The 26,203-nt window shown below is 55.8% G+C and overlaps 1 non-coding gene across 1 annotated transcript; it reads right to left on the bottom strand.

Moving 5' to 3' along the window:
* Positions 1-22,133: 22,133 nt before the first annotated feature.
* Positions 22,134-22,215, bottom strand: TRNAS-CGA. Its single transcript has one exon. It is a non-coding gene; the product is annotated as a tRNA-Ser (tRNA).
* Between the last annotated feature and the right edge of the window lie 3,988 nt (positions 22,216-26,203).

A 26,203-nucleotide genomic window follows, 5' to 3' on the forward strand; every position in this document is an offset into this window, starting at 1 on the left:
GGTGGCCGACGGAGAGGAGCGGATAGCAGGGTGGCCGACGGAGAGGAGCGGATAGCAGGGTGGTTGGCAGAGTGGAGCCGATAGCAGATTGGCTGGCGGAGAGGCGCGGATAGCAGATTGGATGGCGGAGAGGCGCGGATAGCAGATTGGATGGCGGAGAGGAGCGGATAGCAGGGTGGTTGGCGGAGAGGAGCAGATAGCAGGGTGGTTGGCGGAGAGGAGCGGATAGCAGAGTGGCTGGCGGAGAGGAGCGGATAGCAGGGTGGGTGGCGGAGAGGAGCGGATAGCAGGGAGGTTGGCGGAGAGGAGCGGATAGCAGGGTGGCTGGAGGAGAGGAGCGGATAGCAGGGTGGCTGGAGGAGAGGAGCGGATAGCAGGGTGGCTGGAGGAGAGGAGCGGATAGCAGGGTGGCTGGAGGAGAGGAGGAGATAGCAGGTTGGCTGGCGGAGAGGAGCGGATAGCAGGGTGGCCGACGGAGAGGAGCGGATAGCAGGGTGGCCGACGGAGAGGAGCGGATAGCAGGGTGGTTGGCAGAGTGGAGCCGATAGCAGATTGGCTGGCGGAGAGGCGCGGATAGCAGATTGGATGGCGGAGAGGCGCGGATAGCAGATTGGATGGCGGAGAGGAGCGGATAGCAGGGTGGTTGGCGGAGAGGAGCAGATAGCAGGGTGGTTGGCGGAGAGGAGCGGATAGCAGAGTGGCTGGCGGAGAGGAGCGGATAGCAGGGTGGGTGGCGGAGAGGAGCGGATAGCAGGGAGGTTGGCGGAGAGGAGCGGATAGCAGGGTGGCTGGAGGAGAGGAGCGGATAGCAGGGTGGCTGGAGGAAAGGAGCGGATAGCAGGGTGGCTGGAGGAAAGGAGCGGATAGCAGGGTGGCTGGAGGAGAGGAGCAGATAGCAGGTTGGCTGGCGGAGAGGAGCGGATAGCAGGGTGGCTGGCAGATAGGAGCGGATAGCATATCGGCTGGCGGAGAGGTGTGGATAGCAGATTGGCTGGCAGAGAGGAGCGGATAGCAGGGTGGCCTGCGGAGAGGAGCAGATAGCAGGGTGGTTGGCTGAGAGGAGCGGATAGCAGGAAGGATGGGAGAGAGGAGCGGATAGCAGGATGGTTGGCAGAGAGGAGCGGATAGCAGGGTGGCCGACGGAGAGGAGCGGATAGCAGGGTGGTTGTCAGAGTGGAGCCGATAGCAGATTGGCTGGCGGAGAGGCGCGGATAGCAGATTGGATGGCGGAGAGGCGCGGATAGCAGGGTGGTTGGCGGAGAGGAGCGGATAGCAGGGTGGTTGGCGGAGAGGAGCGGATAGCAGAGTGGCTGGCGGAGAGGAGCGGATAGCAGGGTGGTTGGCAGAGTGGAGCCGATAGCAGATTGGCTGGCGGAGAGGCGCGGATAGCAGATTGGATGGCGGAGAGGCGCGGATAGCAGGGTGGTTGGCGGAGAGGAGCGGATAGCAGGGTGGTTGGCGGAGAGGAGCGGATAGCAGAGTGGCTGGCGGAGAGGAGCGGATAGCAGGGTGGGTGGCGGAGAGGAGCGGATAGCAGGTTGGCTGGCGGAGAGGAGCGGATAGCAGGTTGGCTGGCGGAGAGGAGCGGATAGCAGGTTGGCTGGCGGAGAGGAGCGGATAGCAGGTTGGCTGGCGGAGAGGAGCGGATAGCAGGTTGGCTGGCGGAGAGGAGCGGATAGCAGGGTGGCTGGCGGAGAGGAGCGGATAGCAGGGTGGCTGGCGGAGAGGAGCGGATAGCAGGGTGGCTGACACTGGAGCGGATAGCAGCTTGGATGACGGAGAGGAGTGGATAGCAGATTGGCTGGCGGAGAGGAGCGGATGGCAGGGTCGCTGGCGGAGAAAAGCAGATAGCAGGGAGACTGGCGGAGAGGAGCGCATAGCAGGGTGGCTGGCGAGGGGAGCAGATAGCAGGGTGGCTGGCGGAGAGAAGCAGAGAGCAGGGTGGCTGGCGGAGAGGAGCAGAGAGCAGGGTGGCTGGCGGAGAGGAGTGGATAGCAGGGTGGCTGGCGGAGAGGAGCGGGTAGAAGAGTGGTTCGCAGGGAGGAGCGGATAGCAGATTGGCTGACACAGGAACGGATAGAAGGATGGCTGGCGGAGAGGAGCGGATAGCAGGGTGGCTGGTAGAGAGGATCGGATATCAGGGTGGCTGGCAGAGAGGAGGGTATAGCAGGGTGGCTGGCACAGGAGCGGATAGCAGATTAGCTGGTGGAGAGGAGCAGAGAGCAGGGTGATTGGCGGATAGGAGCGGATAGCAGGGTGGCTGACGGAGAGGAGCGGATATCAGATTGTCTGGCTGAGAGGAGGGCATAGCAGAATGACTGGCGGAGAGGGCAGATAGCAGATTGGCTGACACAGGAGCGGACAGCAGGTTGGCTGGCAGAGGGTAGCGGATAACAGATTGGCTAACGCAGGAGCGGATCCCAGAGTGGCTGGCGGAGAGGAGCGGATAGCAGGGTGGCTGGCGGAGAGGAGCGGATAGCAGATTGGCTGGAGGAGAGGAGCGGATAGCAGATTGGCTGACACAGGAGCGGATAGCATATCGGCTGGCGGAGAGGAGCGGATAGCAGGGTGGTTGGCAGAGAGGAGCGGATAGCAGGGTGGTTGGCGGAGAGGAGCGGATAGCAGATTGGCTGACACAGGAGCGGATAGCAGATTGGCTGACACAGGAGCGGATAGCAGATTGGCTGACACAGGAGCGGATAGCAGATTGGCTGACACAGGAGCGGATAGCAGATTGGCTGGTGGAGAGGTGCGGATAGCAGGGTGGCTGGCTGAGAGGAGCGGATAGCAGGGTGGCTGACACAGGAGCGGATAGCAGATTGGCTGGCGGAGAGGAGTGGATACCAGGCTGGCTGACACAGGAGCGGATAGCAGAGTCGCTGGCGGAGAAGAGCGGATAGCAGTGTGGCTGACGGAGAGGAGAGGATAGCAGGGTGGCTGACGGAGAGGAGTGGATACAAGGCTGGCTGACACAGGAGCGGATAGCAGATTTGCTGACACAGGAGCGGATAGCAGATTGGCTGACGGAGAGGAGCGGAGAGCAGATTGGCTGACGGAGAGGAGCGGAGAGCAGATTGGCTGGCGGAGAGGAGCAGATAGCAGATTGGCTGGCGGATAGGAGCGGATATCAGATTGGCTGGCGGAGAGGAGCGGATAGCAGGGTGGCTGGCGGAGAGGAGCGGATAGCAGGGTGGCTGGCGGAGAGGAGCAGATAGCAGGGTGGCTGACTGACGAGCGGATAGCAGGGTGGCTGACACAGGAGCGGATAGCAGGGTGGCTGACACAGGAGCGGATAGCTGGGGGGTGGGCGGAGAGGAGCGGACAGCAGATTGGCTGGCGGAGAGGAGCGGATAGCAGATTGGCTGGCGGAGAGGAGCGGATAGCAGGGTGGCTGGCGGAGAGGAGCAGATAGCAGGGTGGCTGACTGACGAGCGGATAGCAGGGTGGCTGACGGAGAGGAGCGGATAGCAGATTAGCTGACGGAGAGGAGCGGATAGCAGATTAGCTGGCGGAGAGCAGCGGATAGCAGATTGGCTGGCGGAGAGGAGCGGATAGCAGATTGGCTGGCGGAGAGGAGCGGATAGCAGATTGGCTGGCGGAGAGGAGCGGATAGCAGATTGGCTGGCGGAGAGGAGCGGATAGCAGATTGGCTGGCGGAGAGGAGCGGATAGCAGATTGGCTGGCGGAGAGGAGCGGATAGCAGGGTGGCTGACACAGGAGCGGATAGCTGGGGGGTGGGCGGAGAGGAGCGGACAGCAGATTGGCTGACGGAGAGGAGCGGATAGCAGATTGGCTGGCGGAGAGGCGCGGATAGCAGATTGGCTGGCGGAGAGGAGCGGATAGCAGATTGTCTGGCGGAGAGGAGCGGATAGCAGATTGGCTCTTGGAGAGGAGAGGATAACAGGGTAGATGGAGGAGAGGAGTGGATAGCAGATTGGCTGGTGGAGAGGAGCGGATAGCATGTTGGCTGACACAGGAGTGGATAGCAGTGTGGCTGGCGGAGAGGAGCGGATAGAAGGGTGGTTGGCGTAGAGGAGCGGATAGCAGGGTGGCTGACGGAGAAGAGTGGATACCAGGCTGGCTGACACAGGAGCGGATAGCAGATTGGCTGACGGAGAAGAGCGGATAGCAGGGTGGCTGGCGGATAGGAGCGGATAGCAGTGTGGCTAGCGTAGAGGAGCGGATAGCAGATTGGCTGGCGGACAGAAGCAAATATCAGGGTGGCTGGCGGAGAGGAGCGGATAGCAGGGTGGTTGGCGGAGAGGAGTGGATAGCAGAGTGACTGGCGGAGAGGAGCGGATAGCAGATTGGCTCACACAGGAGCGGATAGCAGATTGGCTTGCGGAGAGGAGCGGATAGCCCGGTGGTTGCCAGAGAGTAGCGGATAGCAGGGCGGTTGGCGGAGAGGAGCGGATAGCAGATTGGATGGCGGAGAGGAGCAGATAGCAGGGTCGCTGGCGGAGAGGAGCGGATAACAGAATGGCTGACACAGGAGCGGATAGCAGAGTGGCTGGTGGAGAGGAGCGGATAGCAGGGTGGTTGGCGGAGAAGAGCGTATAGCAGGGTGGTTGGCGGAGAAGAGCGTATAGCAGGGTGGCTGACACAGGAGCGGATAGCAGATTGGCTTGCGGAGAGGAGCGTATATCAGGGTAGCTGGCGGAGAGGAGCAGATAGCAGGGTGGCTGGCGGAGAGGAGCAGATAGCAGGGTGGCTGGCGGAGAGGAGCAGATAGCAGGGTGGCTGGCGGAGAGTAGCGGATAGCAGATTGGCTGACACAGGAGCGGATAGCAGAGTGGCTGGTGGAGAGGAGCAGATAGCAGGGTGGTTGGCGGAGAAGAGCGAATAGCTGGGTGGCTGACTGAGAGGAGCGGATAGCAGGGTTGCTGAAACAGGAGCGGATAGCAGATTGGCTTGCGGAGAGGAGCGTATATCAGGGTAGCTGGCGGAGAGGAGCAGATAGCAGGGTGGCTGGCGGAGAGGAGCAGATAGCAGGGTGGCTGGCTGAGAGGAGCGGATAACATGGTAGCTGGCGGAGAGGAGCGGATAGCAGGGTGGTTGGCGGAGAGGAGCGGATAGCAGGGTTGGTTGGCGGAGAGGAGCGGATAGCAGGGTGGCTGGCGGAGAGGAGCGATAGCAGGGTGGCTGACTGAGTGGAGCGGATAGCAGGGTGGCTGACTGAGAGGAGCGCATAGCAGGGTGGCTGGCAGAGAGGAGCGCATAGCAGGGTGGCTGGCGGAGAGGAGCGGATAGCAGGGTGGCTGTCGGAGAAGAGCGGATAGCAGGGTGGCTGGCGGAGAGGAGCGGATAGCAGGGTGGTTGGCGGAGAGGAGCGGATAGCAGGGTGGTTGGTGGAGAGGAGCGGATACAGATTGGCTGGAGGAGAGGAGCGGATAGCAGGGTGGCTAACGGAGAGGAGCGGATAGCAGGGTGGCTGACGTAGAGGAGCGGATAGCAGGGTGGCTGGCGGAGAGGAGCGGATACCAGGGTGGCTGGGGAGAGGAGCGGATAGCAGGGTGGCTGGCGGAGAGGAGCGGATAGCAGGGTGGCTGGCGGAGAGGAGCGGATAGCAGGGTGGCTGGCAGAGAGGAGCGGATAGCTGATTGGCTGGCGGACAGAAACGAAAAGCAGGGTGGCTGGCGAAGAGGAGCGGATAGCAGATTGAATGGCGGAGAGGATCGGATAGCAGATTGGCTGACACAGGAACGGATAGCAGATTGGCTGGCAGAGAGGAGCGGATAGCAGATTGGCTGGTGGAGAGGAGGGGATACCAGATTGGCTGGTGGAGAGGAGGGGATACCAGATTGGCTGACACAGGAGCGGATAGCAGATTGGCTGGCGGAGAGGAGCGGATAGCAGATTGGCTGGCGGAGAGGAGCGGCTAGCATGGTGGCTGGCGGAGAGGAGCGGATAGCAGATTGGCTGGCGGAGATGAGAGGATTGTAGGGTGGCTGGCGGAGAGGAGCGGATAGCAGATTGGCTGTCGGACAGAAGCGAATAACAGGGTGGCTGGCGGAGAGGAGTGCATAGCAGGATGGCTGGCGGAGAGGAGCGGATAGCAGAATGGCTGGCGGAGAGGAGCGGATAGCAGATTGGCTGACACAGGAGCGGATAGCAGAGTGGCTGGCGGATAGGAGCGGATAGCAGGGTGGCTGTCGGAGAGGATCGGATAGCAGATTGGCTGGCGGAGAGGAGCGGATAGCAGATTGGCTGGCGGAGAGGAGCGGATAGCAGGGTGGCTGACGGAGAGTAGCGGAAAGCAGAGTGGCTGGCGGATAGGAGCGGATAGCAGGGTGGCTGACACAGGAGCGAATAGCAGATTGCCTTGCGGAGAGGCTCTGATAGCAGGCTGGCTGGCGGAGAGGAGCGGATAGCAGGGTGGCTGGCGGAGAGGAGCGGATAGCAGGGTGGCTGGCGGAGAGGTGCGGATAGCAGGGTGGCTGGCAAAGAGGAGCGGATAGCAGATTGGCTAGCGGAGAGGAGCGGATAGCATTTTGGCTGGCGGAGAGGAGCGGATAGCATTTTGGCTGCCTGAGAGCAGCTGATAGCAGGGTGGCTGGCTGAGAGCAGCTGATAGCAGGGTGGTTGGCGGAGAGGAGCGGATAGCAGGGTGGTTGGCGGAGAGGAGCGGATAGCAGGGTGGTTGGCGGAGAGGAGCGGATAGCAGATTGGCTGTCGGACAGAAGCGAATAGCAGGGTGGCTGGCGGAGAGGAGTGGATAGCAGGATGGCTGGCGGAGGGGAGCGGATAGCAGGATGGCTGGCGGAGAGGAGCGGATAGCAGATTGGCTGACACAGGAGCGGATAGCAGAGTGGCTGGCGGAGAGGAGTGGATAGCAGGGTGGTTGTCGGATAGGATCGGATAGCAGATTGGCTGGCGGAGAGGAACGGATAGCAGGGTGGCTGACGGAGAGTAGCGGAAAGCAGAGTGGCTGGCGGATAGGAGAGGATAGCAGGGTGGCTGACAGAGGATCTGATAGCAGGCTGGCTGGCGGAGAGGAGCGGATAGCAGGGTGGCTGGCGGAGAGGAGCGGATAGCAGGGTGGCTGGCGGAGAGGAGCGGATAGCAGGGTGGCTGGCGGAGAGGTGCGGATAGCAGGGTGGCTGGCAAAGAGGAGCGGATAGCAGATTGGGTAGCGGAGAGGAGCGGATAGCAGATTGGCTAGCGGAGAGGAGCGGATAGCAGTTTGGCTGCCTGAGAGCAGCTGATAGCAGGGTGGCTGGTTGAGAGCAGCTGATAGCAGGGTGGCTGGCGGAGAGGAGCGGATAGCAGGGTGGCTGGCGGAGAGGAGCGGATAGCAGGGTGGCTGGCGGAGAGGAGCGGATAGCAGGGTGGTTGGCGGAGAGGAGCGGATAGTAGATTGGCTGGCGGAGAGGAGCGGATAGCAGATTGGCTGGCATAGAGGAGCGGATAGAAGATTTGCTGCTACAGGAGCGGATAGCATATTGGCTGACAGAGGAGCGGAATTCAGGGTGGCTGGCGGAGTGGAGCGGATAGCAGGGTGGCTGGCAAAGAGGAGCGGATAGCAGGGTGGCTGGCGGAGAGGAGCGGATAGCAGATTGGCTGGCGGAGAGGAGCGGATAGCAGGGTGGCTGGCGGAGAGGAGCGGTAGCAGGGTGGCTGGCGGAGAGGAGCGGATAGCAGGGTGGCTGGCGGAGAGGAGCGGGTAGCAGATTTTCTGGCGGAGAGGAGCGGATAGCACGGTGGCTGACTTAGAGGAGCGGATAGCTGGGTGGCTGACACAGGAGCGGATAGCAGATTGGCTGGCGGAGAGGAGCTTATAGCAGGGTGCCTGGCGGAGAGGAGCAGATAGCAGGGTGGCTGGCGGAGAGGAGCGGATAACAGCGTCGCTGGCGGAGAGGAGCGGATAACAGCGTCGCTGGCGGAGAGGAGCGGATAGCAGGGTGGCTGGCGGAGAGGTGCGGATAGCAGGGTGGCTGGCGGAGAAGAGCGGATAGCAGGGTGGCTGGCGGAGAGGAGCGGATAGCAGGGTGGCTGGCGGAGAGGAGCGGATAGCAGGGTGGCTGGCGGAGAGGAGCGGATAGCAGGGTGGCTGGCGGAGAGGAGCGGATAGCAGGGTGGTTGGCGGAGAGGAGCAGATAGCAGGGTGGTTGGCGGAGAGGAGCGGATAGCAGGGTGGTTGGCGGAGAGGAGCGGATAGCAGGGTGGTTGGCGGAGAGGAGCGGATAGCAGGGTGGTTGGCGGAGAGGAGCGGATAGCAGGGTGGTTGGCGGAGAGGAGCGGATAGCAGGGTGGCTGGCGGAGAGGAGCGGATAGCAGGGTGGTTGATGGAGAGGAGCGGATAGCAGATTGGCTGGCGGAGAGGAGTATATAGCAGATTGGCTGGCGGAGAGGAGCGGATAGCAGGGTGGCTGACGGAGAGGAGCGGATAGCAGGGTGGCTGACACAGGAGCGGATAGCAGATTGGCTGGCGGAGAGGAGCAGATAGCAGGGTGGCTGTCGGAGAGGAGCGGATAGCAGATTGGCTGGCTGAGAGCAGCTGATAGCAGGGTGGCTGGCGGAGAGGAGCGGATAGCAGGGTGGTTGGCGGAGAGGAGCAGATAGCAGGGTGGCTGGCGGAGAGGAGCAGATAGCAGGGTGGCTGGCGGAGAGGAGCAGATAGCAGATTGGCTGGCGGAGAGGAGCGGATAGCAGACTGTCTGGCAGACAGGAGCGAATAGCAGGGTGGCTGACAGAGAAGCGTATCACAGATTGGCTGACACAGGAGCGGATAGCAGATAGGCTGGCGGAGAGGAGCGGATTCCAGGGTGGCTGGCGGAGAGGAGCGGATAGCAGGGTGGCTTGCGGAGAGGAGCGGATAGCAGGGTGGTTTGCGGAGTGGAGCGGATAGCAGGGTGTTTGGCGGAGAGGAGCGGATAGCAGATTGGCTGACGGAGAGGAGCGGATAGCAGGGTGGCTGGCGGAGAGGAGCGGATAGCAGGGTGGCTGGCGGAGAGGAGCGGATAGCAGGGTGGCTGGCGGAGAGGAGCGGATAGCAGATTGGCTGGCGGAGAGGAGCGGATAGCAGGGTGGCTGGCGGAGAGGAGCGGATAGCAGATTGGCTGGCGGAGAGGAGCGGATTCCAGGGTGGCTGACAGAGAGCAGCGGATAGCAGGGTGGCTGGCGGAGAGGAGCGGATAGCAGGGTGGCTGATGGAGAGGAGCGGATAGCAGATTGGCTGACACAGGAGCGGATAGCAGATTGGCTGGCTGAGAGGAGCGGATAGCAGGGTGGCTGACGGAGAGGAGCGGATAGCAGATTGGCTGACACAGGAGTGGATAGCAGATTGGCTGGGGGAGAGGAGCGGATAGCAGATTGGCTGGGGGAGAGGAGCGGATAGCATGGTGGCTGGCGGAGAGGAGCGGATAGCATGGTGGCTGGCGGAGAGGAGCGGATAGCAGATTGGCTGGTGGAGATGAGAGGATAGTAGGGTTGCTGGCGGAGAAGAGCGGATAGCAGATTGGCTGTCGGACAGAAGCGAATAGCAGGGTGGCTGGCGGAGAGGAGCGGATAGCAGAGTGGCTGACACAGGAGCGGATAGCAGAGTGGCTGACACAGGAGCGGATAGCAGAGTGGCTGACACAGGAGCGGATAGCAGATAGGCTGGCGGAGAGGAGCGTATTCCAGGATGGCTGGCGGAGAGGAGCGGATTCCAGGGTGGCTGGCGGAGAGGAGCGGATAGCAGGGTGGCTGACGGAGAGGAGCGGATACTAGGGTGCCTGACACAGGAGCGGATAGCAGATTGGCTGGCGGAGAGGAGAGGATAGTAGGGTGGCTGGTGGAGAGGAGCGGATAGCAGATTTGCTGGCGGACAGAAGCGAATAGCAGGGTGGCTGGCGGAGAGGAGCGGATAGCAGAGTTGCTGACACAGGAGCGGATAGCAGATTGGCTGACACAGGAGCGGATAGCAGATAGGCTGGCGGAGAGGAGCGGATAGCAGGGTGGCTGACGGAGAGGAGCGGATAGTAGGGTGGCTGACGGAGATGAGCGGATAGCAGGGTGGCTGACACAGGAGCGGATAGCAGATTGGCTGGTGGAGAGGAGCTGATAGCAGATTGGCTGGTGGAGAGGAGCGATTAGCAGAGTGGCTGGCGGAGAGGAGCGATTAGCAGAGTGGCTTGCGGACAGGAGCCGATAGCGGGGCGGCTGGCGGACAGGAGCCGATAGCGGGGCGGCTGGCGGACAGGAGCCGATAGCGGGGCAGCTGGTGGACAGGAGCCGATAGCCGGGTGGCTCTCTGAGGGCAGCGGATAACGGGGTGGCTGGTGGACAGGAGCGGATAGCAGGGTGGCTGGCGGCGTGGAGCAGGTGGCAGAGTGGCTGGCGGAGAGGAGTGGATAGCAGAGTGGCTGACTGAGAGGAGCGGATAGCAGGGCGGCTTGCGGACAAGAGCGGATAGCGGGGCGGCTGGCGGAGAGGAGCAGATAGCAGGGCGGCCGGCGGAGAGGAGCGGATATCAAGGGTGGCTGGTCAAGAGGAGCGGATAGCAAGGGTGGCTGGTAGAGAGGAGCGGATTGCAGGGTGGCTGACAGAGAAAAGCGGATTACAGGTTGGCTGACGGAGAGGCTTGGCAAATGGAGTAGATTGGCGAGTGTCGTGGATAGGAGGGTGGCTGGCGGAGAGGGGCGGATAGCAGGGGGGCTGGCGGAGAGGGGCGGATAGCAGGGGGGCTGACGGAGAGGAGCCGATAGTAGGGTGGCTGACGGAGAGGAGCCTATAGCAGGGTGGCTGGCGGAGAGGCGCAGCTGGTGGTGAAGATTGCAGCAGAACCCCCTGGATAGTCGTGACAATTTGCTGTCAACCTGAGCAGTGGAGCATGTAAGATGCACAACCCCACCCCCCCATACCTTCCCCTGCTTCCACCCAGGCTGGGAGGTAAACTCTGCAGAGGAACTTCTGAACTCTGGAGGCTCCACTGACCAAGGACAGAAACTGCGGGTGGGGGGAGACTGTTGGCTTACTTGGGGGTGGGTCTTTTGCTCATGGTTTGCATTATGAATCCTGTTTGTGGAGTTTTCTCAACATGATGCCACATTGTTTCCCTCCTTTATTAAAAGGATTTTGCTATATTCAGTCTCTGTGCTTGTGAGAGGGGAAGTCTTGCCCCTTAGGGGGTGATATGTAATTGTCCCAGGTCACTGGGTGGGGGTCGAGCCGGTTTTACTTTGTGTTATTGAAGTAGATCCCCTACAGACTGAACCCGGCCCTTGTTGCTGCCAACTCAGACGGGCAGAAGAGTTTCATTAGGAAGAACAACATACAATCTGGAGCCACCCCCAGGGCCTGTGCCTCACACACAGAGCTGTGCGCTTTATTCAGCCAGCTCCCCTCCAGGCACTGTGAATCCTTCACACCCTGGAGACTGAACCTTGGCTGTGTGTTCTAGATTCGCTGGGCTGGCCCGTGGAGTACACGGCAGGCCTGGGTTCCCCTCCCACCACTGGGGAAGTGGCATGAGAGGGACAGAGAGCTGGAAGCCTGCCTGGGCAACGGCAGGAGTCAAAGGATCAGGGCACAGGATACCTCTCGAATGGAAGAGATTTTGAAGGTCTCTGCCCCAGAAGGGGAAAACAATAGAGAGCCCTGTCCAAAGGGCCAGGTCCACGAGGAGGTAGCGGCAGCTTCTGGAGTGAGAGAGGGGCTGCAGCCTGAGAGTGACAGGCAGAGATACAGCGTGTGACCACAAGCAGGGGAATTGGCCACACACAGCTCATCCTCAGGATAGTCAGGAGACAGCACCAGCCCGTGGTGAACAGAGCATCCCATCATAAGGTGCCATTGGTGGAGCACAGGAAAAAAAGGTGCATTTAGCCTGAAACTCAAACACCCTTTTTCTGGGTGAGAGCCTCTAACCACTTCGACAAACATTCTGAGAGGCTGCTGCATCCGTCTCCCCCACCACACCTTTCGGAGGCTAAATTTCATTAGTGCTGCGACGTTGGACCCATAACACTTTCCAGAAATACGCTCATGAGTGTAAATGTGACATAACTGGAATATGTTTTATGCAGAGTTAAGAAGCGAGGTTTTGTCTTTATTTTTATATTTCCCACAGCTCTGTGTGGAGGTTCAATGGACTCCTAACACATTGACCCAGCCCTGTTTGCTCCCACAGGCACCTGGCTTCACAATGGCCTGAGTGACCCCCTGAGATAATTGACCCTCCACGCTCATAGAGGCCAGGAGCTCAGGGGGTAGAAGAGGTTCTGCTAGAGTGACAGATGAGAGTCTTCCCAGGCCACAGTGAGGTGAACACCAGAGACTACAGAAGACCAGCTGATTGTCCCCATGCAGGGGCGGCTCCAGGGATCAGAGCAGCAAGCGCGTGCCTGGGGCGGCAAGCCGGGGTGGGGGGTGGCCTGGCGGTCGCCGTGAGGGCGGCAGTCAGGCTGCCTCCGGCGGCGTTTCTGCGGGAGGTCCGCCAGTCCCGCGGTTTCGGCGGCAATTCGGCGGTGGATGCCGAAGGTGCGGGACCAGCAGATCACCCAGCACAAAGGCCCTAGAGTCAAATCTCTCGGGCTTGTTGGACCGATTCTGCCAGGAGTGTCCCCATCTCACACTTTTCCGATCCTCGGACAGGCCGAGTTGGGGAGTAGCGGTGTCTGGATCCAGAGTCCCAATCAGGGGTCGCTCAGGGTAAGCCTCTGGCGGGCCGAGACGGTTTGTTTACCTGGAGCATCGGCAGGCATGGAGCCCCACAGTGCCCAGTGGCTGCCGTTCACTGTTCCAAGCCAATGGGGGCTGCGGGAAGCAGCATAGGCCGAGGGATGTGCTGGCTGCTGCTTCCTGCAGCTCCCATTGACACTTTTTCTCCAGTTCAGCTGGCAGCAAGTCCAGCGCGAGGGGCGAGGGAGAGCTGAGATTTCCGGCTGTCGTGTTATGGCGGGATTGCTGCTAGGAATTGACAGAACCTGCTAATTCTGAGGAACAAACAGGGGAACGGGGCAGAGCTACAGAGTCAGGGGTGAAAGTCACTTAAAGGACTTACCGGTACGCGGGAGTCCTGAGCGGGGGGCGGGGCCTGGACCGGAAAGGGCGGGGCCTCAGGTGGAAGAGGCGGGGCTTTTAGAGCCCCAGGCCCTTTGAATCGAGATTTAAAGGGCCCAGGGCTCTGACTGCAGTAGAGGCGGCTGGGAGCCCTGGGCCCTTTAAATCACCGCCAGAGCTACCAGCTGCGGAGGCTGCTGTGAGCCCCAGAGCTTGGGGCCATTCAAAGGGCCCGGGACTCCGGCTGCTGCTACCACAGCAGAGCCCTGCACCCTTTAAATCGCCGCCCGAGCCCTGTTGCTGGAGCCCCCGGGGCAGCAGCTGCGGCTGGGGTCTCCAGTGGTGATTTAAAGGGCTACGGGCACGGCCGAGCTTACTCTCACTTCTGCAGGGAGCGAACTGGAGAAAATACAGGAAGAATTTCTAGCAAGGGCGACGTGTAACTAACCAGAATGAAGAATATTCTCTGCCCCCCTCGTCTAACTCTGGGCCTGACTCTCTCCCGTGCTGAGGCCGCTTGCCCTGTCTCTGGCCGTGTCTGGGGGCTTCATGCCCCGGTAGAGCCCCGAAGGTAAAGGTGTTATGTAGCCTCAGCCCCAACAAGACTCAGGCCCATGTCACTTTCATCCTGGGTTTCAGATGAGTGACCCCTAGAAGTTGGGGGGCCACCGGTGCCTAGACCATGGCCCGGCCACAGAGGCCCCGCCCCTGCTCATCCTCTTCCCCCAAGGCCCCGCCCACTTGCTATTCACTGCCCTCCGCCCCCTCCCTGCCCCTCACTTCCCCCAAGAGGATAACTCAGTGGTCTGAGCATTGGCCTGCTAAACCCACAGTGGTGAATTCAATCCTTGAGGAGGCCATTTAGGGAGCTGGGGTAAAAATCTGTCTGGGGATTGGTCCTGCTCTGAGCAGGGGGTTGGATTAGCTGAGCTCCTGAGGTCCCTTCCAATTCTATGATCTAAGACGCCACTCACCTGCTGCCCCGCCCCTGCTCATCCTCGTCCCCCAAGGCTCTGCCCACTTGCTGTTCACTTGCCTCTGCCCCCTACCCCCAGACCCCCTACCTGCCCCTCACTCTTCCCCCAAGACGCCACTCACCTGCTGCTTGCGCCTCCCCTAAGGGGGGCTACCAGGGGGCCATGGGGCCAGGCACCCATCAGTTTTTCCTACCTTAGATGAGCAGGGGGGGTCCCTAGGGAAGGAGGTGGAGCAGGGGCAGGAAGAGGCAGAGAGAGGGAGGGGGCTCAGGGGAAAAGGCTGAGCGGGGGTGTGATGTTATTGAGCTTAAGCTTTGGGTCAGAACCCCACGCTATGCAAATTTTAAATTTGGGATTGAGAGTTTGGTTGGTTAAAGATCAGTGACCATGAGAGAGAAAGCGTCAGGAAAAGCAAGGAAACTGCAAGCCTTGAGAGACAGCATGCAGTTTGAATATGAGCAAGAACTGGCAGAAATTCGAATGGAGAAAGAGGCGGCTGAGAGAAAGAAAGAAGCTGCTAAGAGAGAAGAAAAAGCTCGTGTGAGGCGTCTGGAGCTGCTGGCTTCTGAGGGGAAAACTCGACAGATGCAACAGGAGATGGCTAGACTCCAACTCCAAGTCAAAAAAGCAAGGGAAGAACAGCAGAGACTGTATCCTCTTGAAAGTCCAGTTTGTAACAATGTTGGTATGTTGTATAACTCGACAGATGCAACAGGAGACGGCTAGACTCCAACTCCAAGTCAAAAAAGCAAGGGAAGAACAGCAGAGACTGTATCCTCTTGAAAGTCCAGTTTGTAACAATGTTGGTATGTTGTATGTTGGTCCTGAGTTTGTGTCTGATGGGGAGAATGGCACTGTAACTAGGTTGCATCCAGTTAGTGTCTTAGCAAAATCCCAAAGACCAGACAATTCTGGTGCTTGTAGTTTGCCAGTTGCTAATGTGTGGTTGAAAAAGGGTGTAGCAACTCTGTCTGATCAGGGTGATACCCTAGCCAGGGCACAAGCAGAGCATAAAGGTGATTTAATTGTGTTACCTACTGACAGTTTGACAACTTGTAGCAAGAAGGAAAAGATTCCTGAACTTGTTCCAGGCCAGGGAAAGGTGATTGTTTCTAACCTGTTATCGAGGAAGTCTATAAGTTTGCCTGAAAGGGGATTGTGTAGAGATCTGCCTGATGGGCCAGAGGTGATTCTGAATGTAAGTAAGACCCAGAAAGGGTCCTGGTTGCTCAGGAAAGTGTTCCTTTAGAGCAAGCCCTAGGTGAAGCAGGGAAGGGCAGCATTTCTGTGAGGGGTGAATTGCTGCTTAGAAAAGCTCATAAGGAAAGGAATCCTCATGGTAATTTGTGCAAGCAGTTTACTTCAACTGAAGGGTGTGAAAGTGATTTAATCAAGAAAGTTTTAGTTCCTAACAGCCAGAAATTTTCTGTTGTGAATGGATCCACTGACTTTCCTTTTGAGAGATCCAGTGTGGGCAGCTTTGAAAAGGTCTCAGATGGAGTAGAAGCTGTTAAGGAAGTTAAGCAGCCCTATAACCACCTGGCTGTGTGTGGCCAGCTTGTTGGGAAGACAATGGTGTTGGGACAGGAATGTCTCCATGCTGAATCTGTGAGTGAGCAGTCTGTGCTTCAGGATCTGAGGACAGATTCAGTTACTGGTGTTTCAGAGCAGAACAGTTTTATGGCTGAATGCGTAAGGATGCAGGGGAGAGCAAGCCAGCTCTCACCCTCAGACTCTTTGGGCTTGGCTACACTTACAAATTTGCAGCGCTGCAGCAGGGTGTGAAAACACACCCTCTCCAGCGCTGCAAATTGCAGCGCTGCAAAGCGCCAGTGTGGTCAAAGCCCCAGCGCTGGGAGCGCGGCTCCCAGCGCTGTCCGTTATTCCCCACAGGGAGGTGGAGTACGGACAGCGCTGGGAGAGCTCTCTCCCAGCGCTGGCGCTTTGACTACACTTACACTTCAAAGCGCTGCTGCGGCAGCGCTTTGAAGTGTAAGTGTAGCCAAAGCCTTTGTCTTACAGAGATACCACACAAATCAAAGTCCAGCCTTGGAATCCATAGCAGCTAAGAAGTTAAAAGCTAGTGTCTGTGTTGATGCGAATTACTTGGCTGGCAGGGAGAAGAAAGACTTGCTAATAGCTGTTAGCAAAGAGAACCCACCCCATCAGCCAGTGAATTCAGTTAGGCAAAAGAAATCAGGGTTTAATCCTGCAGGACAAGAAGGAGAGAGAAGACTGAATTTTGCAAAGGGAAGCCACAGATTAACCCTAAAAGGCCCAAACTCCAATGGTATTGAGCCAAGGGTGTGGCATGACAAACATGATTGTAAATGGACACTTGGAATGAATATGTTGTTATTGCTAATGCTAATTTTTGTAACTAATGTGTTGCTATTGCCAAGAACTGTAAAAATGTACAATGTGCCTAATCTTTTGGAAAATCCCTTGAACATGTTAAAAGGAATACATGAAAACACACTTTATGTTACAGGGCCTTGCAATACTGATGTTTCACAGTTAATGCCTGTAAACAGTATTGGAATTTTTCACAGGGGAAAATACATTTCAGACCTGATGTGCTGTATGAAAGGGGAAACTGAGGCACACTGCCATATTGCTTTCATGGCTAAATGCCAAGATTCCTGTACTATGAACAACATCAATATCTACATTGGTTTAATGTTAATTGGGTTCCAAACATTGGCCAGAGCTGGTATGGATAAAGTAGCTGTTTTCTTTAGCTCTTGGCAAGATCACATGAAACATACAGGAACCATGCTGCAAAAGCTAACCAATTTATACCTTGAGTTTGTAGAGAGATTCATTCATGTTATTGAGCATGACTTTGATAAGCCATTTCTGTTATACACTGGTACGGCCTCTAGCCCAACACTAGCTGTAGTGAGACAGACCCAAGGAAATGGGGCTCTTGGGATGCAGTCAGCGATGTTTTGTCATCCCTTCCTGCATCAATTTTGCGTTGGGGGTGTGACGTTATTGATATAAACTGGGACCATATAGAACATGGGTTGCAACCAAGGTCCTGTAGTGGCACCAAATCTTAGGTAAAGGGGGTCATCTAAGGTGTCTAAGGCCAGGTTATGGGTTGCTGGTTATAATTATGCTGTCTGTATGTCTGTATCATTTTTAGTTGAAGTTATGAATGTTGGCTCTGTGCTGTCTGTATTTCAAGTTGGTGCTGTGCTTCTGGGGGAAGCATCCCAGACAAGCTGGTGTTAGCTCTGCGTAGCCTGCTTGATGGCCCATTAAGGACCATCAGCTACACAATTGACCCATGGAGAGAAGGCAGACACGCCTTGTGACTCAGCAAGGTATGCAGAGACTTGTCCATGTGACTGCAGACTCCATTTTGCTGTGATTTTCCACAGTGAGAACAAAGAGGTTCTTACACCTGGAAAAGCCTATATAAGGCTGATGCATCATCTCCATCTTGTCTTTAGTCCTGCTTCTTACCTCTGGAGGGACTTTGCTACAAACTGAAGCTCTACACAAGGGACTGAGGACGCATCCCAGCGGGGGATGTTCCAGAGACTTGATTTGAACCTGCAGTTTATGCCATCACTGCTGCAAGCCTGAACTAAGAACTTTGCCATTACTGTATGTAATTGATTCCATTTAACCAATTCTATCTCTCATCTCTACCTTTTTCCCTTTGTAAATAAACCTTTAGATTTTAGATTCTAAAGGATTGGCAACAGCGTGATTTGTGGGTAAGATCTGATGTGTATATTGACCTGGGTCTGGGGCTTGGTCCTTTGGGATCGAGAGAACCTTTTTCTTTTATTGGGGTGTTGGTTTTCATAACCATTCATCCCCAGGACGAGTGCACTGGTGGTGATACTGGGAGACTGGAGTGTCTAAGGAAATTGCTTGTGTGACTTGTGGTTAGCCAGTGGGGTGAGACCGAAGTCCCTTTTGTCTGGCTGGTTTGGTTTGCCATAGAGGTGGAAAAACTCCAGCCTAGGGCTGTGACTGCCCTGTTTAAGCAATTGGTCCTGATTTGGCACTCTCAGTTGGGTCCCGCCAGAACTGCATCGTCACAGGGGGTGGGGCACAGGCCTTCGGGGGAAGAGGCGGAGGGGGGATGGGAGGAGGCAGAGCAGGGCATCGGGTTAAGAGGCAGAGCAGAAAGGGGTGCAGGCTCTCAAGTGAGCTACAGACCAACAGTGGTTCATAGTAACTATTCAGCAAGTATTTTAGAAGACCTAGAACATTAGAGGAAATCATGACCTGCTAAAAGACAATTAATAGAGAGAAGCAGCAAGATTAATCCCATACCTAGGATTGGTTGTACATTGGAGTCTCCTCACTGTCGATAGCCCCCTGCTCGGCCAATCAACACTGAGACTCTGAGGGGCGGGAGGCTGAGGGGTCTCACCAGATGTGCCAAAGGACGGCCCAGGTCACCATCAGAGGAGATCACTCTCAGATCCAGCCCCACCTCTTGGTGAGGACCTCCCGCAATGAGAGCAACCTCCCTCCCCCGCCCACACTCCACACACCCCTCTTTGGTAGAGGGAGGGAAGCAGGGGAAAGGGGGAAAAGAAGCAAGAGAAGAGGAGAAAGGAGGGAGGAAAGAGGAAAAGGGAAACCAGAAAGGACAAACCCCAATGTCCCCAGGGATTCCAGCCATCAAATCCTAGGTAGGAAATCAAATTCTGGCACCTGAAGCCAGTGTTTCCTGGGCCTAGGGGTCACCAAATGAAATTAATAGGCAGCAGGTTTAAAACAAATAAAAGGAAGTTCTTCTTCATGCAGCGCACAGTCAACTTGTGGAACTCCTTACCTGAGGAGGTTGTGAAGGCTAGGACTATAACAATGTTTAAAAGGGGACTGCATAAATTCATGGTGGCTAAGTCCATAAATGGCTATTAGCCAGGATGGGTAAGAATGGTGTCCCTACCTAGCCTCTGTTCTTCAGAGGATGGAGATGGATGGCAGGAGAGAGATCACTTGATCATTGCCTGTTAGGTTCACTCCCTCAGGGGCACCTGGCATTGGCCACTGTCGGTAGACAGATACTGGGCTAGATGGACCTTTGGTCTGACCCGGTACGGCCTTTCTTATGTTCTTATGTTATGTTCTCTTACCTTGTGTAATCGGTTGAGCCGGGGCTCAACCCTCCTCTCAGCAGGAGGGGAGCCACACCAACTCACTCCTCGTCTCCTATTGGACCGGCTGGACGACAGTAGACAGCGTTAGAAAGCTCAAGCCCTCTGTGCAGGGGCTGAGCAGCAGTACACTACAATAATTTCAGGCCCTTTGGAGCAGGGGCTGAGCAGCAAACTAACAGTAGGCGTATAGGCCCAGGTCCTTATACCTGGGTGAGGGGGAAAACTGCCACCCATGAGTGGGGTGGCAGGGGGGACACAGGCCCACCCACTCCACTGTGTCCCAGCCCGGGGCCCTAACAGCAGCTATCACTGCCGCTGGTCAGTGGGGTCCTGACCGCAACACACTGACATCGGGACCTCTGCGTCTGCAGCCTGACAGGGGTTGGCTACCCCTGGGCTACTTCCACTTTCCCCCTCAGGTCCTACCTCATCCGGGGCGCCCGCTCCAGGCCAGGCAACCTGCATAGGCTCCTCCAGCCCAGGGCTCGGTGGCAGGTCCGGCAGCTCCTCCGGGAAGTCCGGCCAGGCCTGCTCAGGCGGCTCCCCCGGGTAACAGCAGGGACGGGGAAGCTCCGGCGGCTCCTCGTCGTACCGGGCGCGGGGAAGTTCCGGCCAGTCAGGGCAGCTGCCTCGGGCCCTGGAGGGCTCCCAGTCAGGAGCTCCCGCCGGCACGTCTGCTCCCGGCGGCGGCTGGGCTCTGACTGAGCGCTGGCGGCCGGCTTTTCTACTTCCTGTCCCGCCCCTTGACTTCCGGGGGGCGGGGACTGGTGGTGGTGGCTCTGCCCACTTGGGTGTCTGGGAGGGAGCTCCCTCTGCTGGGCAGGAGGGGAGCCACACCCACTCACTACACCTTGTCAAAGGGAAGTTTGTTTTCGGCACAGTCAGTGGCAGGAAAGGAGAAAACTCCACAGAGGTTCCTCCTCACGCTCACAGCCGTGAATCCTGATTCTCTCTCAGCCCCCGAGGAGAGACCTCACGAAGGAGACTTGCAGCAGCAAAGCCGGGGGTCTCAGAGACTGGCCTGGCCCTGCACCTCGGTCCTGCCCAGCTGATGTCAGGGTCTCTCCCTCTGTGAGGTCACCCCCTCCCCACCACCTTTGCCCAATAGGCCGAGTTCCTGCAAAAGGCCTTTGTGATGTCACTGCCACACCCACCCCTCCCCTCAAAGCTGATGTCCTGCCCCTGGCCAGCCTCGTTGGGTGTTTGACTTGTTTCCCCTGGATCACCGCACTCAATGACTGTTCAGTCTGTGGATGGAGCCGCTACACAATAAAACATCAGTTTTTCATAAATTAGTAGCCTTAAGGCCAGAAGGGACCATTAGAGCATCTAATCTGACTCCCTGCATATCCCAGCCCATCTGTGTATCACAATAGCTTCTTTTTGACTAAAGCACCTTCCCAAAGGCCTCTAGTCTTCATTGGAAGACATCAAGAGATGCAGAATCCATCACTTCTCTTGGCAGCTTGTTCCAGTGATGAATCACCCTCCCTCTTACAAATCTCTGCCTTGTTCCAATGAGAATTTTTCTGATTTCTGCTTCCAGCCATTGGTTCTTGTTATGCCTTTCTTTGCAGTCCACAGTCCAGCTAGGGGTCTCCTGCATCCATGTGGGCTCTGGCTGTTTTCTCTCCCCAGTCCAGACGCCCCCTCTTTCCAGCCAAGCATCCGATCTCATCTTCCCACAAGACTCTGTCCTTTGTCGTCTGTCCCAGAGAAACTGGCTGCCTGGGTCTCCTCTCTCTCTTTAGCGTGAGGGGAGGGGGAGAGCTGAGATTTCAGGCTGCTGTGTTATGGCGGGATTGCTGCTATTATTTGACAGAACCTGAGAATTCAATGGCACAAACAGGGGAACGGGGCAGAGATACAGCGTCAGGGAGTGAACTGGAGAAAATACAGGAAGAATTTCTAGCAAGGGCGACATGTAACTAACCAGAATGAAGAATATTCTCTGCCCCCCTCGTCTAACTCTGGGCCTGACTCTCTCCCGTGCTGAGGCCCCTTGCCCTGTCTCTGGCCGTGTCTGGGGGCTTCATGCCCCGGTAGAGCCCCGACGGTAAAGGTGTTATGTAGCCTCAGCCCCAACAAGACTCAGGCCCATGTCACTTTCATCCTGGGTTTCAGATGAGTGACCCCTAGAAGTTGGGGGGCCACCGGTGCCCAGACCATGGCCCGGCCACAGAGGCCCCGCCCCTGCTCATCCTCTTCCCCCGAGGCCCCGCCCACTTGCTGTTCACTGCCCTCCGCCCCCTCCCCCATGACCCCCTACCTGCCCCTCACGTCCCCCAAGAGGATAACTCAGTGGTTTGAGCATTGGCCTGCTAAACCCACGGGGGTGAAGTCAATCCTTGAGGAGGCCATTTAGGGAACTGGGGTAAAAATCTGTCTGGGGATTGGTCCTGCTCTGAGCAGGGGGTTGGATTAGCTGAGCTCCTGAGGTCCCTTCCAATTCTATGATCTAAGACGCCACTCACCTGATCTAATCCCTTCCAATTCTATGATCTAAGACGCGGAGCAGGAGCAGGAAGAGGCAGAGAGAGGGAGGGGGCTCGGGGGAAAAGGCCCAGCGGGGGTGGGGCGCAGGCCTTGGGGGAAGAGGCGGAGGGGGGATGGGAGGAGGCAGCGCAGGCCATCGGGTTAAGAGGCAGAGCGGAGCTGGGTGCAGGTTGGGCCCCCACTTCTCTGGAGCTTCGCTTCCAGCACTCGAAAGATGACAATGGGTGTTGTGTATTTGGTTGGCATGGTTTTTGTTGCTATGGCAACTGAGTTAGATTATTATGGGTTAGCTCAGCCAGCTTCAGCCGGCTGAGCTCTCTCTCTCTCTCTCTGTAAATAAAATGGTGGTTTTGTTAGCTGTCAGCTCTCTGGCCTCAACTGATTTCTTCCTAAACCGGCTCCCCCCCAAGGATATAACAATGGGCCCACGGAGGGGTGACCCGCCCCACATCCCCAGTGTTCCCCCCTGCATGGGTGGCTGTTTGGGGGAGACTCAGCCACCCCTGGCCTCTTAGATGGGCTGTGGCTAAAACACTGGCCTTGCTGTGAGCAGGATTTGAACCTGTGCAGGGAAACCCTCTTGGATTTCGAGTCCAACACCTTAGCCACTTGGCCATCACAGCTATGAGCAAAGCAGCCCCCTAAGGCCAGGGAAACGCCCAGGCCTGACGTCATCTGAACTGCAGAATTCAAACAGCAAACCTGGCTCCCAAAGCACCAGGGGGAATTTGGGGCTCTCGTTCCTTCGCCGTGTGGTTAAGCACCAAACCAGCACCCTCCTGTGGGGTCTGTCATTGTTCCTCTCCACACTGTAACGATCGAGACAGGGAGAGGTCAGACAGTGAGGTAGAATCCAGCTCTGCCCCCCACCAGCTCCCGGCTCTATCCGCCAGTGGACTGACTTTCTCGCTGGATTAAACTGTTTGTATTGGACTCTTTTCTCTTTCCTCTGCAGCCTCCACCACGTGGCTGTAAACCGACGCTTTTTGTTATGCAAAGGAACAGTGAAGCATTCCCAATACTAACATTACCCTAATTCACCTAATTCAATGCAGGAGTCGCCGAGCGAGATCACCCTGAGGAGGAACAGTGACAGAGATAGAGAGCGCATGCTGCGTGAAAGCCAGCACAAACCAGGGGCCTATGCTGCCATGCTCGTGGAGGCAATGCTCCCAGAGTACCTGATGATAGCCTGGCGCGGAAAAGTGTCCTACCACGGAGCACGCAATAAGACAGCTCTCCCCAGGAACCTCATGCGGAGGCTTTTCGATTACCTGCAGGAGATCTCCCAAGAGGATTTCTGTTCTATCCCCATATATATTGACCTTCTTTTCAACTAGTAACTATTCCCGCTCCATTATAAATAAAGGTTTACATGTTTAAAGCACGTACCAAGTGATCCTTCCCCTGATTCAGGGTCCGTGTTAATGGGTGGGGAGGGTTGGTAGGGGATCTCAGTGAGGGTGATGAACAGATCCTGGCTGTAGGGGAAATCAGCGTTGTAAGCGCTGTCGACTGCCTCGTCGTCCTCATTTGCTTCCTCATCTTCCCCATCCACAAACATCTCCGAGGAACCGGCCGTCGACACTATCCCATCGTCAGAGTCCACGGTCAGTGGTGGGGTACTAGTGGCGGCCGCACCTAGAAATGAATGCAGTGCCTCGTAGAAGCGGCATGTCTGGGGCTGGGCTCCGGAGCGTCCGTTTGCCGCTTTGATCTTTTGGTAGCCTTGTCTCAGGTCCTTGATTTTCACGCGGCACTGCGTTGTATCCTGGCTGTATCCTCTGTCTGCCATGGCTTTGGAGACCTTCTCGTAGGTCTTTGCATTCCATTTTTTGGAGCGCAGCTCCGAAAGCACAGACTCATCGCCCCACAAGCGATCAGATCCAAGACTTCCCGGTCAGTCCATGCTGGAGGCTTCATCACATGACATTATCTTTAATTAAAGATTAATCTTTAATTCCTGGAGACTCCAGGACAATCCTGGAGACTTGGCAACACTATTTCCTGAGACTAGATCTTTGGCTATTCATTATTTGTGGCATGTCATTGAGCATCCAGGTCACATGGTGTTGAGTCTGCACCCAGATGAGATGACTAAACATCAGAGTTGGGCAAATAACAGATTTTTTCATTTCACTGGTAATTCTGAAAAACGAAGGCAGAGGAAGTCATTTTGGGTCAAACAGAAAATGATTTTTTTTTAAACATTTTCTGCAAATTGAAAAATTGTCAAATTGTTTTTGTTTCATTTGACAAAATGTCTTGTTTCAATTTTGAGTGCTTTTGGGGTTTTAAAATTTTTAAAAATAAATGTAAAGGAAATGTTGACACCCAACATTGGTCTGAATCACAATAAATACACACAGGAAGCACTTTGTCCATATTTTGGACAAACCTCTTTATTGCATCTTGTGATTTGTTTTAACACCATGGGCCTGATTCAATGGAGTTATGTCATGATAGAACTAGAGTAACTTAGTTCTGAGGAGTCCTGTGGCACCTTATAGACTAACAGACATATTGGAGCATAAGCTAGACGCATGCGTCTAACGAAATGGGTATTGTGATAGACCCAGGCCAGTTGGGCACAGCAGAGTAGTAGAATGGAGCTATACTGGCCACTGGATAAGCAGTTTTCTATTCCCTGAGTGACCAGAGCAGGGGCTGCTCCAGGCTAATGAGAACACCTGAGTCCAATTAACCTGCTAAGAGTCAGGTGAGGCTGTTAAGCACCTGGCTCTAATTAAAGCCCCTCTGGTGCTATAAAAGGGCTCACTCCAGTCAGGCCAGGGGGAGCCAGAGGAGAGGAAGTGCGTGTGAGGAACTGGGAGCAAGAGGTGTGCAAGAAGCTGAGAGTGAGTTGGCATTCTGCTGAGGACTGAGGCGTACAAGCATTATCAGGCACCAGGAGAAAGGTCCTGTGGTGAGGATAAAGATGGTGTTGGGAGGAGGCCATGGGGAAAGTAACCCAGGGAGCTGTAGCTGTCGTGCAACTGTACTAGGAGGCATTATAGACAGCTGCAATCCACAGGGCCCTGGGCTGGAACCCGGAGTAGAGGGCGGCCCTGGGTTCCCCTCAAACCGCTCAACTCCTGATCAAACCCAGGAGGAATTGACCTGGACTGTGGCTTCTACCAGAGAGGAAGGTCTCTGGGCTGTTTCCTGACCCACAGGGTGAATCTATGAGACAAGCAAATCTGCCAATAAGTGCAGGACCCACCAAGGTAGAGGAGGAACTTTGTCACAGTTTTCATCCATGAAAGCTTATGCTCCAATACGTCTATTAGTTTATAAGGTGCCACAGGATTCTTTGTGGATTTTTACAGATCCAGACTAACATGGCTACCCCTCTGATACTTAGTTCTGAAGCTGCTCTAGCTTGTGCTGGAAACCAGGGGCTTTCTGAGTTGAGATTCAAAGGTGGGAGGGATAGCTCTGTGTTTGGCACATTGGCCTGCTAAACCCAGGGTTGTGAGCTCAATCCTTGAGGGGGCCCCTTAGAGATCTGGGGCAAAAATCAGTACTTGGTCCTCCTAGTGAAGGCAGGGGGCTGGACTCAATGACCTTTCAAGGTCCTTTCCAGTTCTAGGAGATAAGATATCTCCATTAAGTTATTTTTAACCACAATGTAAATTAATACTACCTTTACCCACTCAGTCCAGATGTGTGCCAACCTCAGCTCACCTGGACTGGTGAATCTGACCCATGGGCTGTACCACAGTCTGTGTTGATTGTCCCCAATCCTGAAAACACGAGCACACATGCTTGATTTAATCATGGGAGCAATTCCGTTGAAGACAATGGACCTACTTCCAGGAATAAAGTTAAATTTGTGCATAATTGTGTTTGCAGGATCAGGGCTTTAGATGTTGATAATGCTTGTTTAAAGTACAATTCTTAATTTGAGAGTAAGCTTTTAGTTCATTTAAAAATCCAATATCAAAAAATGTTCTGCTTGATTACAGTTGGCTATTCATTGATTTAGCTTTTAAAGAATAACAAATGGAAACATACGGTGGGCATGGCTTTCTAAATCCAGATCACAAATGGCATTTAAATGATCTCTTGGATTCTGATGGTGGTTCAAGAGATGAAATTTAAAATGGCTGTGGAGAGACTGAACTATAAACAGACATTGACCGGACAATGACTTTCCTTGGTCAGTGACTCAGCAAAGCTGAGAGTAAACCCAGCTGCCAGTATGTTTATTTGTGTGAAAACAACAAGAAGAACAAATGTTATTGGCTGTTAATAAGTGAATACTTAACAACTTCCCATTTGGCATGATAATAGTGGTGGCTAACGAATCAGGCGGGCAGGATTCCAAGCTATGACATTAGCTGACCCAGCATGGTGCAAATGGGAGAGTTAGAGCAGTGCCTAGCTTACAACGCTGCACACCTTCCTACTTAAAGCTTTGGTGCAGAATAAAGCAGGTTTGGCTTTAATTGTCTGGGAGAGGTTTTCATTTAATCTATTACCTTCTGTTACAATCCATTTTTTTTCCTCCTCATATTCAGGTAGGGATTCTTGGATAATTAACTTTATAGCAGAACTTAGCCTGTATAAAAGTTTTTCTTGTAGGACTATCACTGCAGATGTTGGGCC

This window comes from Mauremys mutica, chromosome 10, assembly GCF_020497125.1.
Source record: "Mauremys mutica isolate MM-2020 ecotype Southern chromosome 10, ASM2049712v1, whole genome shotgun sequence".
In the NCBI taxonomy this organism is placed as follows: domain Eukaryota; kingdom Metazoa; phylum Chordata; order Testudines; family Geoemydidae; genus Mauremys; species Mauremys mutica.